This window comes from Podarcis tiliguerta, assembly GCF_965153285.1.
Source record: "Podarcis tiliguerta genome assembly, chromosome: 10".
In the NCBI taxonomy this organism is placed as follows: Eukaryota; Metazoa; Chordata; class Lepidosauria; order Squamata; family Lacertidae; genus Podarcis; species Podarcis tiliguerta.
Window position 1 is genome coordinate 36848363 of NC_139543.1, and position 19769 is coordinate 36868131.

The following is a 19769-nucleotide window of genomic DNA, read 5'->3' on the forward strand; positions in this document are numbered from 1 at the left end:
CCCCATGATGCATTTATTGTGTATACACTGGGGCTATGACTAGAGTGCACATTGTCATCTAGGATGGACCAAAATAACTGAACAGGGTGAATGAGAAAGAAATCACTATGCACCCAATACCACCTTAAGTTAACCGAAAACCACCAGAGCCCAGTTTATTTTGCTGATTTCATGCATTTCATAAGAAGCTTTTCACAGTAATGTGAAATGCAGTTTGCCACCACATTTGAAATGTCTAAGCATTGCTGAAGGCACCCATAGGAAGCTGAGCTGCTGGAGGAAAAAAGACTGCTCATTGCATGCGAGTGATCTAAAGTGACTGACAAATCCTCATATATTATCAAATGCCTGAAGAAGTAGCTTAATATTTGCTAAAGGAAAGGGGGGGGGACCTAATTAAATAGTTTGTATTTGCTAGGAGCATGCTAGGCTATGAATATGGAAGTATATATAAAGTAATAATACTCTTGTTATATCTTTTCAGAAACACACAAAGACAACTCATAATCTGCTATTATTTTACTGGATTAACAAAAGAAAGTAAGGCTGCATACACATCATGTATTTAAGGCACATCCATGCCCTCCAAAGAATCATGGAAACAGTTGTGGGTGCTGGGAACTGTAGATTTTTGATGAGTAAACTACAGTGCTCAAGATTATTGAGGAATGTTTTAAATATATAGTGTATACACAGCCTATGGTTAGAATTTGAATGAAGACTAGATGGACTCTTGCTATGGAACATCTGTTCATACATAATAACCAGGACATCAAATATCAAAAATGCAAGTGTTTCCTATTTTAGGCTATGAAATGCCAAGACCCACACTCACATATGGTGTGCATAGCTTGCAGGAGGAAACCTACCTGCGCTTATTTTTTCGAAACATGGTCATTGGCCAGTGTGCAATTGATTCTGGAACCAATCCTGTAAAATAAATTGAATGACTAACTCAATTCTGTTGGGTTACACCTGCAGCCATTTGCATCTGTGCACACTGCGAGCAGCCATGTTAACACACTCACCAAACTTCAACACTCGCAATTCTTAGACAGTTGAAAAACTAAGGCTTGCAGGTTTTTATTAAAAAGGCAAAAATCCTAAACTGCTCCCTGGGAAGTGGGATTGATTGTTGAACCACTCTGGAAACTAGCTCTGCGAAGGGAATAGGGGTCTCTTAACAACTCTTAGGGATGCGGGTGGCGCTGTGGTGACGTGGGTGGCGCTGTGGGTTAAGCCACAGAGCCTAGGACTTGCCTATCAGAAGGTCGGCGGTTCGAATCCCCGCGACGGAGTGAGCTCCCATTGCTCGGTCCCTGCTCCTGCCAACCTAGCAGTTCGAAAGCACGTCAAAGTGCAAGTAGATAAATAGGTACCGCTCCAGTGGGAAGGTAAACAGCGTTTCCGTGCGCTGCTCTGGTTCACCAGAAGCGGCTTAGTCATGCTGGCCACATGACCCGGCTCCCTCAGCCTATACAGCGAGATGAGCACCACAACCCCAGAGTCGGCCACGACTGGACCTAATGGTCAGGGGCCCCTTTACCTTTACCTTTAACAACTCTTAGCACCCTTTACAAACTACAGCTCCCATAATTCTTTAGGTGAAACCATGACTAGCAAAAGCGATATCACTATGCTTTAAATGAATGTTGTGAATGTGATGCAATTGTAGGTGGAATTAGAGCCAGTGACAAGCAGAGCCAACTAAATTCTAGTTTTGTCCCCATCTGCCTCCCTGCTGAGTTCTATAAGGGGCAACAATGAGACTAAGGAGAAGGAAACTGATAGTCAATGCCACTCCCAGGACTGGCTGTAATGAAGAATGCAGGCAGGTAGGTGGAAGTGGCTGAAGGTGGTCCTAAAGGACCAGCCTTCATTGCCGATAGACTTGCCACTGCTTTGTGAGGATTAGTTCCAGGCTGCTGCCAAATAATCCTTACTTGCAAAGGTACAAATCACATGGCAGAGTCAATTGTAAGTTTGTACATATAGTCATTTCCCGGCATGGAAGAACCACATGGAGGCAGCATCCAGAGGCATTCTATACAGTGGTACCTCGGGTTAAGTACTTAATTCGTTCCGGAGGTCCGTACTTAACCTGAAACTGTTCTTAACCTGAAGCACCACTTTAGCTAATGGGGCCTTCTGCTGCTGCTGCGCTGCCAGAGCACGATTTCTGTTTTCATCCTGAAGCAAAGTTCTTAGCCTGAAGCACTATTTCTGGGTTAGCAGAGTCTGTAACCTGAAGCATATGTAACCTGAAGCGTATGTAACCCGAGGTACCACTGTATTTGCTCAGTCAAGTCAGAATGTGCTGCTTATTCACACAGCTCATGTACAGATGATCTAAATCGACTTTTCCCATCGTCCTTAGAGTATTGTCTTTTAAAAAGTATTTATCTTATTTTTAGAATAGCTATGTATGCCCACTTTTTTGTTTGAAATCCACATGTAGCAAAATGCCAAAAGCCAAACTATGGCTGGCCATTTCTAATTCCCTACATCAAATTCATTTTATTTCTCTCCCCCTCATGGCCTCAGCGTTTTCACCAAAGATGTTGACCTATATTCTCCTCCAAGCACCAGCCACCCCCCTTATTTAGAGTAGACATCTACATGCGGCAAAAATAAAAATCCCAATTAATATCCTGGTTTTGCCTCAGTGGTAAAAAAAAAGGCATCTCTTGAATACAAATAAGCAGTGATAAATTGTCAAATATTCAAGAGGTGGAAAATAAGCTATAGAGCCGGGCAGGATTTTGTCATGTCTAGAGTACAAAAACGTCTCTCTCGGAGCTGCGAAATAGCAGGCTGTCACATACCACATGTACAATTAAAGTTGGTAATGTCCTCAAGCATTTATGTGTATCTGTTTCAAAGGCTTAAGCATAGATTTCTATTTAACTAGATGTATGGTTGTATTTCTCCATTGCACCCAGGCATAGGAAGTTGGATGTCCCAGTAAGAATGCGTATTGAAATCATTTAACAGCATGATGATGTGAAGAGATTGCAAATTCCAGCCATTTGGGGGAATGAAGTTTACGCAGCTCACTCAAGCACAGAGAGAGCTTTCTGGGGAAAGAAAAGCAGAAGTGAAAATGGGATGTGTTGCGATGTCTTGGTGTCAGAGGACAAAATAAATTGTGAGCCAATGTGTTTAAAATGCTCTTAGAAGAGAATACATTATCTCCCCATGGCCTGCCACTATAAAGGCCAAGCATATGTGAAACTTTGCAATAAATAAAAAAGCACCAGTACTTCTTTTTATAGCATGGGATGAAACTGCAAACAAATCAGATCCAAAAGCAATGCAGAAACTCTGTGTCTAAATAGGAAATTGCTAATGAACTGAAAGCACAGGGAAAATCATAATAATGAATGTATCTTGACTAGGTGTATGTGTCTTTCCAATTCAGTTCATTATTTGGGACTGAATTAGATACGTTTAAAGCAAAGCTTTGTTTTCCCCCCATTCACTATAATGGGGAATCTAAAAATGTTGTTTCCCCTTTTTCAAAGTAGATGGCATTTACAGGCACACATGCCCATCCAGAGTGGATCCAGGCTGCCAAATTGTAGGCAGAGACATACAGGTGTTTTCATGCAGGGACGCCTTTAAAATCAATTTGTTTTAAAGTATCTTTATTTTCTGCCAGCATTAGATTCAGTTTACAGGCATGGCTGCCCCTTCTAAGCATACGAAGCCTGCCATATTTCAGAATGATAGCTGTAGCAGTTCTCCCTGGTAAGAATGGAGTGGGGATGGGGGGAGGAAGAGTGTAAATTTCCAAGAAAGGTTGGGATTGTGGGAGCAGGGATAATGCCATCTGCCAGCAAGGGGGACGAGATGGGTAATTGGCCTAATCCAGCAGGCTCTATTTAGTTTTTGTGTTCAGCTCAAAAATGTGCATTTTAGGTGGAAATACACTGCAAAGAATTCAAGAACATGTATTTAAGGGAGGAGAATGCATGTTAAATGGATACAGTGAGTCTGTTTTATCCCTTATATTCCCAGTAGGAATATAAGGGAAACCTGTGTTTTCAGGTAAGTTTCACCTCTCCAAAATATCAGAAGCCACAGAAACTCAGGGCTGGGTTTTCAGGGTTGCACCCCTGTTTCTATGGAAAAGTATCTCCATCAAGATACAACAGGTGTCCACACTGTGTACTTTCCAGAAACAACTGAAAACGTTTTTGATTCAACAATCTTTTCCAATTGGTTGAAAAGGTATTTTCCTTTGGTTTAAACCTGTCTTTAGTTGTTTTCTGTACAGTCGTACCTTGGTTCTTGAACAGAATGCTTTCTGGGAGTCCGTTCAACTTCCAGAACTGTTCAAAAATGAAGACTTGGCTTCCAATTGGCTGCAGGAGCATCCTGCAACCAATCAGAAGCCGCAGAAGCCATGCCGGACATTCAGCTTCCAAAAATCATTCAAAAACTAGAACTCTCACTTCCGGTTTTCGATCTATTGGGAGCCGAAACGTACGAGTTCCAAGGCGTTCAGCAACCAAGGTATGGCTGTACTTTCTTAAGAAAAAAACATACACATTGAGATGAATGTAAAAGGAAATTTATAACTTAATAAAATAAATACAAAATGTGTACAATTTAAAGATGATCTTTCATACTTAAAAATATATATATAATCCATAAAACACAGAACTGAGGCCATAGTAATGGGTCATGGAACGGAAACTGATTCATATGTGCTTATGGATTCTGGGTGCGGAGTGCCAGTTAAAAGGTCTTTAGAAATAAAAATTAATTCCACAATATTTTTCCAAGCTTCCTACTGTGTTGCTTCACTCTGCCCTCACAACAGCAGAGCATGTTACTGTTTGTCACAGAGATGCCACAAAAGATTCAAAGAGAAAGAGAGAGAAATGAGCTTGCAAGAGGAGTTAATGCATTCATTTCAAACCTGAGAGTCAACACTTCACAACTGTGGTAATAGCAAGTGTCCAGTGGTTACCCACTCGTAAAATAAAAAAAAAGTGTCAGAATAAGATCAAATGAACAGGGGGGAAAGGCAGCTTTGCAATAAAGGATTACATTGGAGAGAACAAAGGCATAAAACATCAAGACTGGAGATGTGCAATTGTTCCTTCAAAAATCTTTGCTTTTCCTGATACAGAATATTAAATAGTGAAGTCTCAAATCATAAAATCAATCCAATTGCTATGGTAATAATAAAGAAGAATCCTATTCAAAATGCTGGACACAGAGCAGATGAAATTATACCTTTTGGGACCTATCATTTGCTTAAAATGCTTCTGGAGTCATCTCTTATTCATCCAGAGCTGGTATTCAGAGCAAAACATAAAAATAGATTTTGTTTTTAGGCTTGGGCTTACAGTTCTCTGGCTGGGTCTAGTGCTCTTCCAATGAAGGTGGTGAGGATGCAGCATGGTAATTGGATTATAGATAATTAGGCTTTGTCCAGAGAAATGGTTGAAATTTCAGTTCACTTTGATATCAGAAGAAAGATAGCCAGGAAAACGCAGGTAGCAAATCAAGATGTAATTAATCATTAGCAGAGAAGGCATTTCTCCATCTCGAACTCCAACCAGAACCAGATCTCAAAGAAACATTGTAAGGCAAAGAATGTAGAAGTGCAAAGTAGTCATTATATTAGCAGAACTGGGGGTGAATTTGGAAAGCAAACTAGGTAGGGCAAGTGTCAAAGTGCTGACACTCAGAAAAAAATGCTTCATTTGTTGAAATTCCTTTGTTTGAGAACTACAGTACATACCAAAATGCAGGCGTAAGCTACAGTTTATTTTTAAATGAAGAAAAACATGTAATTATTTTCCTCCCAGGGAATACTTAATTGGCTCTTGTTGATGTGTGTGTCTGTGTGTTTTTAAAAACCAAGCAAACAGTACACAGTGACAAAATTTGCACAAATTAGCATTCTTCTTCCTTCTGAATTAAACATCAGACTTGCACTTACGTAAACCAAGGAAGATCTGCTAAATCAATGCAGACATCCTTCTTTAGATTGGGAAGACAGATGCACCAACATGTCAACGCTCCATTATGTTCATTCCCATACTGTTGTTTCATCAATTCTCATTTATTACTTCTTTAAAGGGCAATTAATTCCAGTCTGTAGATTCGGGTTCATCACCATACTCCCTTTGCCTACAGCCTGAAGCTTCATTCTTCCCTTTAAGCCTTTGTATCACCGAAACATTTATTTAAACCTTTCTGATCACAAGTGAAGGTGCATTTTTACAATTGTGAGATGTGAGTTGATCATTTCAGATTCAGCAATTAACAAATTAGACAAAGAATGATCTCCCCACCACCACCAAATGGGTTGCTACAAGATACCCAGTGAGGTCAGAAGTGTTCTGGAGATACAAGCATAGACTTTACAATATTTTTCTTCACACTGAATGTTTATCTCCACCCCCCTACGTTTGGCAGTATTCTCATTGCTCTGAGCAAAGCTATGCTATTTGCAATCCATTTAATATTGCCCCTCTCAAAAATGTTCTACTGCTATACATTAAATTCAGGGTGGCTTGAAACACTGAAGGATGCAACAATCACCACTTCCTGATTGTGTTTCATCACTGCACCCAAATTAGGGAGAAGCATGCACGACTTTCCACTGATAAATATTTGAATTACCTATGTGGCTGCGTTTCATCATAATGGAAAAATATAGTCCCTCTTTTGGACAGTGCAAAAATGGCATACATTATGATTTATGCACACATCCTGAAGTCACATTCAGGTAGGTTGCCACCACCCTAGAAACTTCCAGATATCTTTTCTTATTTTATGTTTGATCTGAAGTTCTGCTTATTTGTCTCCCCAGGTACATGGTACATTAAACAGAGTTACAATGTGTGGGCAAGATAGTGGGTGATTCCAACTAAATCTCACTCAGGGCAGACTCAACGGCTCTACTCTGTGTATGCCTAATGCTGGATGTCATCCATTGCCCCATTTTCATTGTGTTCCGAAATGTAGATCTTCGGCTATGCATTGTATTCATGTGTGCTGCTCTTGGAGATGATAAAAGATTCTCCTGAACCTCAGCTTCTCCCTTTCAGTTCTCCCAGTCATCTAATAAGTAGGACCTTTCAGGTGCCACACCATTTCTGTGCTGATTCACAGCAGAAAGGATGACATTTTCTCAGACAGTAATCATAGCTTCTATCCAACAATAAAAAAAAGAAGACAACCTAATGCTGGAAGGCTGGAGGAGCTGTTCTGCTGCTGCAGAGTTCCCCCTTGAAATAGATGACACTTGATGAGATGGACTAACAGCAGATTCTGAGGGAACTCCAAATATTAGTCCACCTTGTAGTGAGACTAGCAAGCATTCATCTGTGGCATGGCTCAAACACAGCTTGACAGTATTGTAGATGTAGCTGCTGATTTGGATTCATTGCTTTGAGTGAGACAAAAAGAGGGAGCAGGGGGTGTATTTTTTTTTCTTTTTTAAAAATATATAATCTAAGTTTGGCATGGCAAGAAAACTTGAGTCTGAATGTACAATTTACCATGAGCAAAAGAACGCACAAGGTCTGAATGAAACCTGGTAAACATTAATTTATAGCCTGAAACAAAGGAACAGGTCTTTTAATTGACTGACAAAGAGAAGCTAAGGATAGGAAAAGTAAATGAAAACACTCTAGAAATGGACAGGTTTGTAATTGGAAATTGGAAAAGGTCACTCAATGCGCTCTGCGTAATTTAGTTGAATGAAATCATTATTTTATAGAAATCTTTATTTGGAGCCTAAGTGTGGGCAGGACTAAGCCGAATAAAGGTGGACTCACATCTTGTTTACTCCTAGTAAGGTGTTGCTTCTGAAGCCTAACAAGATAGCAATTGTAAAAGGTTTTTTTACAGGCAGGCATCATACCCAAGTAGAAATGGAAAAGCCTCCACATTTCCAGTTAGGGCTAGCTACAGAGATTGGCATAGTTGGGTATATACTGAGGTCCATGAAATAGCTGTGGTGGTGAGGAAACCACCAAGAGCTTCCTTGACCTACTGCTTCTCCTACTCCTACAACCTCACTATTGTCACCTGCTTGCAGTTAACCTTCAAGATGGAAGGGGGAAATCTATTGCAGCCACCTGGGCTGCACCAGTAACCTTACCATCTGGTTGGATCAGAGACCTCATCCTGGGACATGGAGTGCTCTCTGCATTACAGGAGGGAAAATGTGTGCACAGTGAAGGGATGGTAACCTAAGGTCCTCTCACTCTATTGCAGCATGGCCACCAGCATGTAAGGTCTAATGTAGGGGTAGGGAAACTCAGGCTCAGGGGTCAAATGACGCACTCTGGGCTCCTCTGTCATGGCCTCAGATCCACTCCCCTTCTTTCTAGTCCATACCCTACACTTGCCTCGTTTCATGTCCTTCTCAAGTCCTGTGAACTGCATAGATCTCTGACTTTAGCTTGGCTAAAACGTAACCTACTATGCAGTCACATCCATTGCTCCACCCATTTTTTGTCTCTGGCCCCACTCACAATTTTCATGTTAGAAAATGCAGCCCTTGGACTGAAAATTGTTCCTCATGCCTGGTGTACTGCTAGAACCTTTGCATCCAGCAAGTGTTCAGGAAAATGCTCCTGCATAGATGCTGAGTCAATGACAGAGACCAGATTCCATATTCTATAAGCCACTCTGGAGTTTGGGCAGGGCAGCAGGATTCTATTGTCCTCCCTGCCCAAACTCCACAAAGTGAAACCATCTAATTTCACTCATCCCTGCTTGTATGGTGTGTGAGTGCATTATTTGCCTCTGTGTGGTGGGCCATGGGGATTCTAAACAGAGAATGTGGGATGGATACACCAAGGCTACTAAACAGGGAGGGGGATGTCTCAGGGCACAGGCTGCAATACAGCCTCCCAAATTTTAGCAACTAAGGATATAAATTGACTGTCACTTGTGTAACATGCAAAATGCAAACAGAACAAAAGAGAGCAATAGAAAAACTGCCCAGTCCTACAAATCCTTGCTGGAAAGGAGACCATAAACCAGATGTTTGCATTCATTGCATAATAGTTATATTAAAGAAATCCATACTCTAGCAATGTATAATATATACATTATATAATGTGCACTACAAAAACAAGGAGATAGAGCAAATTGTCTAAAACTATTTCATCACACACTTTATACCTTTTATTCCCCCCACCCCAAAGCAATGTGATACTGGAACCCAGCTGAGAAAGTTAGCAGTGGAGAGTGATGTGGGAGGATAACACACCTAAAACACTGTGAAATCCCGAGTATGGTAAAATTCATAGTATCAAATCCTACATGAATCCAAATCTAAAAGCACAACATTTTGCTAGAAAAGTAACAAGGAGTGAAATATAAAATCTAGTAACCTGTCATCAACTGTTAGAGGTGTCCTACTGATATTTAACAGTGTGCTAGAGTAGACATTATAAAGAACTTTATCTGTGTTCCAGAGCTAAAAGGACAAACTTAAATTTGGTCTGTGGTTTGGACTGGGGAGGAATTTAACCCTCTGCCTCATCTTGAACCAGTTCCTCCAGAATGGCTAATTTCACCGATGACAACCGCACCCCAAGGAGACAAAGTGGCTGCAGAAAGGGAGGCTCAGGCCAAATTGGGACTCTTAAGTCCCTCCTCCTCCCCTCTGCCATGATGCCCTGATCCCAATGTGGAATACTCCTCCAGCTATTAGGGAATAAAAACCAAGCACACAATGGCAAATCACATGCTTAATGAGACATCTCTGTGGCAGGGGAGTTCATTTTTTAAAGGGATGAGTTCCAGTTTAAGTTCAACACCCCCCCTTCAAGATATCATTTAATTCCACTTCTGAGAAGCTGGAAGATCAGCCTGACATGCCTCATCTCAAGCATACCTGCCCTCGGGCACCCACTAACCCTTGACAACTGATCTTTCCTTTTGTCCCCTGGACCTCAAGGGTAAAGGTGGCAGTGGACCTGGTGGGAAACCCAGAGCCTGTGAAGGAGACCCTTTTGACTGAAAGAAGGCTTTATCCTCAGAAGGTTCATCAAAATGAAGACTGTGCATGGGAGAAGGGGTAAGATCATTGTAGCAGAAAAACAGGAAGAAGAGGAGCTGGCAGTGAGCTATAAGCCTGTAAGTCTCACCTGGATCCTTGTTGGGTCAATGAAATATAGAGTGGATTTCATGCTCTTTATTCAGCTCATAGTGGTGAGGAGGAATGGAGGTTCCCCCAAATATCTGTGTTATATACATTATTTACACAATGGAATGGGCTGCACGTGATTGGCTGATTCCGGGATTCTCCTGTAGGCCAATCAGGTTGTGGATTCACTTCCACCTGGAGCTGGATTGGGTGGCTCCTGCAGACCAATCAGATTGCTGCATTGTTCTAGGACCAATCTGACTGCTGCATTTTGGATCCTATTCAACTCAGTACATAACAGCCAACAACCTGAGTACACCCTTGCTGAGCTTCCAATACCGCAGTAAGTGCTCCCCATGGACAAAGGGCAATGCACAAGCTCCAGGCCAGGAACTTGCGAAGATCTGACCCCACAGGTTCTGGTCGTCCAGGAGATTCTTCCTGTGGTTCCTGTCTAAGAGCCTCAGGCACAGTGCTCTCCTGATCTCCAGCAGCTGGCTCAGAGTCCTGAACTTGATCTTGCTCTTTATCTGGTGTCCCTGCGACCTCCAGCTCTGTGTCTGCATTGATGCTAGATTCAGGGATCATGACAGTTTGTCTAAGGACCACATTCCTTTGTGGGTAACCTTCCAGGGGCTGCATGAATGTGGGTGGGGCTGGAGGGGAAAAGTGGACATGGCAATTAGAGTGTCTTATACTTGTGCAGTAGGCTGCATTCTATCCATGCAAAATTCTGAGCACACACTTCTCTCTCTCTCACACACACACATATTTCTCCAAGGGTGTGAATCAATCCAGGGGAGGCAGGTGGCCTGGGGATAGTCTTGCAGGCTTGACAGAGAGGACTGGTGGACCACATCCACCCTCTGGACCTGTTACTTCCCATCCCAAGTTTCTGTCAATAAACCCTTGCAAGATCTGGAGAACATCATCCTCCATTGTCGTTAAGAGAAAGAAACCCAAATACAATTCAATTTGCTCAACGAATGGGAAGAGACATAGCAGGGGAGGAGGGAGTTGGTAATCTTCATTTAGAAGTCAACTGCATTTAACTATAGAAGTATTGGGAGACAACTGTGCTGCTCCTTCAATATTCCTGAATGCCCAAGACTTCATGATGAAAATAAATTTCAGATTGCTGTGAGTCAATAAAAGGTATGTTCCTTTAGTGCTGGTGAAGCTTGCCTGACTGCTGGGGAAGAAATGCCTGCTCTTGCCTTCGAAGAGGTCTATAAACTTTGTCTTTCAGAAAATAAAAAGGCGTTCAATTTATGTATTACTGAAAAGTGACTCTGCCTAGACAGAGATGACTCTGGGGACTGTGTACCATCTCTTCCCCACCCTTGATAATAGCTGAACTAGCACTAGCTATTTGTGCTAGATACCAAGATAAATTGGTGGCTGGAGGTTATCTTTCTAATTTACTAGAGATTTCCTGATAGCCTTGCCGTTCTAGTATCTAGCATTACTGATCTAAATTGACAGATCAATCAGGCTACAGCAACATGCTCTCCTATATGTCTGACCAGCAATGGAACTGAGCCCTTTGCTGTCACCATGCTGCTAAGGCTGCTTTTCCTGGCTAAGGTCACCATCAGGAGGAATCCATAGAGAAGGCCTGATCAATCCCTCCATGTGGAGCGAAAGAGGCTGCTTCCGACGAATCCATTAATGCAGAAATTCAAACTCAAAATGTGAAAGCAGGCTATAATAAACATCTTCTACCCTTCTGTCAAATCCAATTAAATTAGATGTGACACAGTAAATACAAGTGGTATACTATCACACTGTGCTGCAATGGCATTTCATGTAACAGATTTTTATCCTTTAGTACAGAAGGGGTGGGAATAAAAAAACCCAAAACCCATAGACAGCACTTTGAGAAGTTTGATATTGCTTATGTTCTCAATACCACTATATACAAAGTGCAAAGGAGGGCAACAAAGATGATCAAGGGTTAGGAAACCAGGCCTTGTGAGGAATGGTTGAAGGAGCTGGGTATGTTTAGCCTGGAAAAGAGGAGACTGAGAGGAGATTTGATTGCCACCTTCAAATATCTTAAGGGCTGTCACATGGAAGAGGGAACAAGCTTGTTTTCTTCTACTCTGGAGGGTAGGATTCAAACCAATGGCTTCAAATTACAAGAAAGTTGATTCCAACTAAACATCAGGTAGACCTTTCTGGGAGTATGAACTATTTGACAGTCTCCCTTGGAAGGTTGTGGACTCTCCTTCCATTGAGGCTTTTAAGCATAGGTGGGATGGATGCTTTAGCTGAGATGCCTGCATTGCAGGAGGTTGGACTAGATGGCCCTTGGCGTCCCAATTCTACAATTCTTTGAGTCTATTACAGCCAATTTTATGGTTGTTGTTGCAAATCTCTCTTTGGAACTATGGCACCTCATAGAGCAATCCTATACCTTCTTACAATATTGGTATAATATTGTAAACTGATTGCTTGTCTCAGCATATATACTAAGGATGGGGAAGGAAACAATTCACTCTACTTTTCTCACTGGACTTTTCTCAGTAGACCAAAAAATTCAATTTCCTAGACTTGCTTGAGAATTAGAACACAACTATCAATGGCATTGCACATTTATCTGAATTCTGTGGTGCAGTTTTTGTTGTAAATGCTGTTCTAAAAAAAACCATTTTAAAAAGTCCATATAATGCATATTTTGGGAAACGCATTGAAAAGCTTTGAAATGAATTTAATTGTTTGTGTTCTAGGGAAAGAGTGTGCACAAAATGTGTATAATTTACTTGCAGCTTTTTCAGAGAGTCTGCAAGAAGTATAATGGGATAGATCTATGTCTGAATACCAGCAAAACAGATATGGGAGAGACTTAGACTGGTTTGTTCATCCCTAATGCACATTTGACACCAACATATTATCATGCTTTCTGAAGCTGTTGTTGCTGTGATATGAACCCTCTTAATAATACAACTATATCAGAAGATTTTGGGCGCTAAACAGAGTACACCCCTGCACATAAAGCAGTGTAACATCTGTTTCAGGAAATGGACACACACTTACAGACACTACATCCTTTTCATTCATGGTTATTTGTGCTCATGAGGCTATTGGGGCAGTGACATGTAATCCCACTTTCAGTGCTGATTGTGCCTGCAGAGGTTTAGGGGAGGTCACACTGCTTCATAGAATCATAGAAATGTGGGGCAAGGTCCCAAACCCTCCCAGGAAGTGGAATAAAGACACATTAAACAGTATTTTAGGTTAATGGGCAAAAAAAGGCCACAACTTTATTGGTTACAGAATGTGAGTGGTATTGGCTTAGGCATTGGAAACCACACAACTATATCTGACTCCTGCCCGTCTGCAGGAGTCTTGGAAGGGTTAACCACCAGTAGGGGGAGCCCTGCTGATGCACATCGACTAGGAACTCCCCCAGGGTTATCACTAGGGGGCGTGCCATGGCCCTAGCCCCCCATCTGGGGCTTCGGACGGAGACCATGCCCCAGGATTCCTTTAACGGAATACCCTTGAATTAGGAGGGGGTAGGTGATGGCCACTACCTCCCCTCACCTTCAACCTAATACTCCAGTGCTTAACAGCCAAACCTTACAAAGTTGTGACAATTTGCTACAAGGTAGGCGAAAAACCAAATGGCCAGTGCCAATTTGCCAAGTGGAAAAATTCCTACCAGGCCCCTTGGACAACCAAGGCAACCAACCAAGGTCCATAGCAAGGTCAAGAAATAAAAGAGCCTAACCTAAGGGAGGGACAGGAGAACTGGCCAAGCAGGGAGAAAAACAGGGGCGAGTCCTCAGCCATGGGCAGTTTAAATAGCCCTCACCATGCCCCCAGACCATCCAAATTGGACGGCTTAAGGGTGATGTGGCTGAGGACCATTCAGTGTGGTGTAGTTGTTAAGAGCAGTGGACTAGTAATCTGGTGAACCGGGTTCACATCCCCGCTCCTCCACATGCAGCTGCTGGGTGACCTTGGGCCGGTCACACTTCTTTGAAGTCTCTCAGCCCCACTCACCTCACAGAGTGTTTGTTGTGGGGGAGGAAGGGAAAGGAGAATGTTAGCCGCTTTGAGACTCCTTAGGGTAGTGATAAAGCGGGATATCAAATCCAAATTCCTCCTCCTTCTCCTCTTCTTCTTCTTCAATGGCACAGGGGCGATCCTGCCCTGCGCAGGTGGGGAGGGCTTGCTCCCAGCCCAAAATGACACCTCCCTGGGAATGGGAAATGGCTTTGTAGAGTTGCAAGGGACTATAAGGGTCCCCTCATCCAGCTCCCTGCAATGCAAGGATCATTTGCCCAATGTGGGACTCGAACACACAACCCTGAAATTAAGAATCTCATGCTCCATCCACTGAGCTATCCCAAGTCCATTTCCAATCAGTGCAAATCCCCTAACTTTCTCATGAGTTTACCCATAACTTTTTATATTACAAACATTCTGGTTTATTTTTGGCCCTCTTTTGTTGCACTTTAGCCCCTCTGGACAACAATCATGGGTAGAATTGTGGAAGCATCACAGAACAAACTAAAGCAGGATAAATCCACCACAAATGCACTACTAGTGCACCAAGAACTTGTAACAGAATATATCTGCAATAAAACACCAGCTTTTTATTTGCAGGGGTGGGGGCTTTCAGCGCAGTTTTTCCTAGACAAATAACTTAAAAGTCAGGGTGGGGGGTGGGGGTGATGTTCCAGCTTAGAAGTTTCACTTTGTTTTTATGCTCCAGAAATTTTATTACAATTTTCTAGCCAGTGAAAGGCTCCTTAGAACTTCAGCCACAGGTGCAGTAAAACCTAACAATTCATGTAGCCAATATTTCTATTCTAAATTCATTATCCACATGCATTTTGCAGATGAAAGAGAAAGAGGTGATGATCCTTATTAGTCCAAAGGTTGGTTTCGCAGAATGAACAACCTTAAGGGGAGATCTGTTATCATTAAATGAATATTCAATTCCGCTGGAACCTAGAGAAGATTGAAAACCTCAAAGCTCTACCCATTAATTTCTCATGCAGGCCAGACTCATCTCCCAGTGGTAGCACATAAACTTTTCTTGCACATGGTCCCAGTTTCAATCTTTGACATGTCCAGCTAAAGAATCTCAGGTAGCAAAGCTTAGAGAAACATTTTGCCTGAGTTCTTGATTGACAGGGGAGCTGCGAGCTGGCTTGATGGCCAAAGGCTACTTCATATGGTTTGTATAGTAGCAGCTTCTAGTCTTTCGTACTGGGATTTCTAGAGTAGTGGGGTAGGAGAGCTGGAAAAAATGTTTTCAGATCTGGCAAGCAATGTGCCCCTTTGGTTTCAGATAGTACATGGGTAGACAAGTCTAAAATGCCCAGTAGAGACATTTTCATGGCCCTCTGGCGGTTATCGTGGCTCATTTACCAGAAGTAATGTATTTGCTTGGACAGGCGGAGTCCCCCAAACCCTGGGCGGCCCCCGTGCAGAATAAAGACTCAAGACAACGTGCTATGGGATTAAAATTGGCCACAACTTTATTATGTTTCAGATGGGAATAGACCTTGGCTCAGGCACTGAGTGTTTATCCCTCCCAGTCTCCCGCCAGGGATCTGGGGAACATCAGGGTTATCCAGTGGGGGTGGGTGGGCTGGCTCTGGAGAACATATGTTCAAGCAGAGAGAGCCCGCCCCTGTTACGCCACCATCGCAGGGGAATGCAACGACAACCTCTAGGCGTACGGCCAAAGCCTCCCCTCAAAACAACCCCTTTAATGGGGAAACCTGGTATTGCCACCACAAAGAGGAGGGGGGCATGAGTCACCGCTATATATATAATATTCACACACACACACACACACACAGTTTTCTCCACAGTCCTTTTTCACTTGGGATATCATGCCCATGGAATAGGTATTCTAAACATGCAAATCCCCCATGTGCAAAATAAAAACAATATTGCTGCATTGCTTTCTTCTAGCAGGAATAATTTTGTTGCTAGAACACCAAAGGATCTGCCCATAACATTCCACATGCACACAGGTGTTGACCTCATGGAAACGGTCACAGTGATAGTCTCTCTGTTCTTCCAGCCTAGATAGTTACATCAAATAACTTCTCACAGGATTATGCATGTCAGTATCTCCAGATCTATCCTAATGTTTTCAAGTGTGGCATCTAAAACAAAGCACTGTGTATCTCACAGCACAATCCTGTTCATGCCTGCTGAGAAGTCTCATTATGCTCCATGGGATCTTACAGAAGCAGTGGAGAGTATATCCCATTGAACTCAATGAGGCTTACTTCAGAGTAAACATGCACAGAATTGCACCACATCTCTCCTAAAAGTTTATTTCTCATACTTCCCTGTTTAAAGTCTGAGCATGCATTATAGAAGATGCATAAAATAAATCATAAATCATTTCACATGCCCATGCTGTCCAGAAAAGATTTTATCGGACCCAGCAGTTAGTTGCATGCCATAATTATTATAAAAATATTTTTTACCCTCAACAACCAGCATAAAGAGAAAGGTGATTTGGATCTGCAGGAGTTGAATGTAAAATCTGCATGTCAGGTCATGAATTTTTTTAAAAAAAATGTTTTAAAGGTGCTTTTCTGCCTTCATTCACTTTGGCATACCAAAGCACTAATTTATGCCTTTTTTGCTAAGAAAAAATATTACTGTATTATTATTAATATTATTGGTACTGCTATAAGGCACATTGGGAAGGATTGTCCCTTGATAGTTCATGTGCATCACCAGAGATTAGCAAAGCCATTGTCAAGAAAACATGTACTAGTGGCTCACACTGGGGACATTCGTGACCTGCATATTGAACTGGCAAGACAAAACAATTAACCTGATGTTTTCTTTCATCATGTTGCCCTGCAATGAACAAACATTATTCCAAAATTAATATGCATTTATGTCTTTGAAATTTCAACAAAGTACACTATAATGAGGGAGACTGCTGTAGTATTAGTTATATATCATTAGTCGTTTAAAATCTAATTACAGAAAAAGCTGCATGTCTGCAGGTTACTCATCTGCTACCTACACAGGGTAATGTTCCATCACTGTGATAGTGTGCTTTGTCTGCGGAGGGCTTGATTTTAATGATATACTGGGCAGAGATAATGGCTGCAAGAGAACATTCAAGGAAGAACTTTCCAAGTGCATTCCTTATCCAATGTACAAAGGAACATAGGAAGTGGTGTTATACCTTCAGACTAATGCTCCACCTAGTCCAATATTGTCTATACTCTCTGGCAGCATGTCTCCAGGGTTTCAGTTAGGATATCTTTTCCGGCCTTACCTGGGCATGCAAGTGGTTGAACCTGAAACCTTTAGCATGCAGAACAGATGATCCACAGTTAGAGCTCTTCCTCAGATGCACTACACACACGCCTGAGGGCTGAACTTCTCTTCATACTTCACCACATATAATTTGTGTTTTTCTTTGGGTGGGTGGATAAAAACTAGAGTGATGGCTACATTTTGTTGTAGGTCTCCATTCATTAATTCCTAACACTCTGCAGTGAACAACATATGGAGAAAAGACAAATGTTAAAGAAGCCTCAGATAGGATGTTGAGAGGACATATTGTCCACAATAAGGAACCTCGAGATCATGTCATCAAAACAGGGGACTCAACTCTGCTGAAATTTTACTAATAAGACTAGCTGTGCAGCTGAAGAGATGGGGTCACTCTTTCTTTGTTATTCGCATTGTGCTGTCATCACCCAATTGTACTTTCTTAGAGGAGATGGATTGGACTAGGAGAGAAAGTCAAGCTATCCATCACCCACGTATGTGAAATAAAAAGGTACACAGTAATTGCTTGCACCAGATCTGTTGTAAAAGATGTTTCTGAAGGTTTGACCTTTATCAGATGCTTGCCTGCTTCAGACACATTTCCTTTGGCTCTTCTCTTAATTTATGTGTGAAATGGAGCAAAGACAGAGCCACTGGATTATGAACAGGTCATCTCCTCCCTTCAGCGTTAGCAGGTGTATTTTTTCAGGGTCAAAACAATCAGCGGTGGCAAATGGATAAGCGTGCCACAGCTGAGGCGCTAGCCTGACTCACTAAAAAACCAACCTGCCTCTCAGCACGGACAAAAGTCTCCAGCAATCATATGGTTCTTTCCAGAATGCTCAAGTTGTGAAGCAAGAAAAATTACTTCAGAAAAGACAAAGTAGGGAGAGTATGAAAAACTCATCCACGTATGTGTCAGTTTTTCGCTTACATGTGATTCTGCACTGTGTTCTATCTGCATGGGGTAGGAACAGAGGAGAAATTTGATTCAGTTCACATTTGAAGACAAACCTACCTAATTTGCACTTTCTGAAACAATACAAGAAACCAAAACACAACCATCACTTGAATTCACACTTCTTTGAATTTTGCAATGCAGGTTTCCAGCTACACAATATGTTAAAAAAACGCACATCTTGAGGTAAGGTGGACAAGTGTAGGAGCAATTCACACTCCAATGCTGGCAATTGCTCATGAGAACTTGGGAAAAATTAAATAAATCATAAACTAGTGTGGGAGGGGCACAAGGTTCAGAAAGGCTTAAAAGATGAATGAGGGCTTCCATAAATGTGGTTTTGAGGGCTACTAGGCTTGGAAGGGAGGGGGAATAGGAGTTGTCTGAAATCACCCATGCAAAGCTATTAGGCTCAGTGGGTGGTAGCTTGGCTCTCAAGACCACAAACCATCATGAGATATGTGGAAGGAACTGGGTAAAGCCTCTTCATCACTCCTGAAATCAGAGCCAGGCTGGGGTACTCTGAACCTTGTGAGAGTGGAGCAGCCAAAAAAGTAGCACCTATCATTTCAACATCAGGGTTATACCCACACTTGTGTTGGGAATGCAGAATTAAATTAAAGTTATCCCATGGCATAAAATTTAAACTAGAGTTGGCTCAGCTGTGGCAACTCTAGAGGATGCTGGACTGCAGCTCACATTGTCCTTGACCAGGCTTCCTCAACCTCGGCCCTCCAGATGTTTTGAGACTACAATTCCCAGCATCCCTGACCACTGGTCCTGCTAGCTAGGGATCATGGGAGTTGTAGGCCAAAAAACATCTAGAAGGCCGAGGTTGAGGAAGCCTGTCCTTGACCTATGGCCATGTTGGCGGGGCCTGATGGGAGCTGGAGCCCCACAGTATTTGGAGGGCCACAAGTTAGCCACCCCTAAGGTAAACCAATTAACAAAGTTGTGATGCTTATTTAATCCATGGCTGGTGTCTTGCCCCTTTTATTTCTGGGACCATGGGTTATTCCCCTTTGATTCGTAAATATGCCATTACAGAAATCACATTTGGCATTTTTTGGAAAAGGAATAATGATGAGTATTTTGGGACACAAATCTCTTCTGTCAATGATTTATTGAGTTTAGTGTGAATAACAAAAGGCATCTCCACTATTCTGTATAATCTCCACATTTGTAGAACCGTCTACCATGAAATACAAACCATATCCCAAATTTTCATGAAATAGAGTATTTTATCACTTGTGGCTTATGGACACAATATTAAAGCACATCATCTAATGAAGGTATATTAAGTCAGTGTTCGAGTAAAGTAAGGTACAATTTAGGCAGGCAGTGAGTTCCATCTAATCTCATTCATGGAAATATATATATATCTACAGAACAGCGACAGTT

General features: G+C 42.1%; 1 protein-coding gene across 4 annotated transcripts in view; it reads right to left on the reverse strand.

Annotated features, from left to right (window-relative positions):
* Nucleotides 1–19769, reverse strand: part of MGAT4C (MGAT4 family member C) — a 309266-nt gene that overhangs the window by 82792 nt on the left and 206705 nt on the right. Inside the window, exon 2 of one of the 4 annotated variants that reach the window (XM_083400978.1) lies at nucleotides 870–930. The exons of the other annotated variants lie outside the window; for them this stretch is intronic. The gene's annotated coding sequence lies outside the window, so the exon portion shown is untranslated. The remainder of the gene's footprint in view (nucleotides 1–869; nucleotides 931–19769) is intronic. 4 annotated transcript variants of the gene reach the window in all.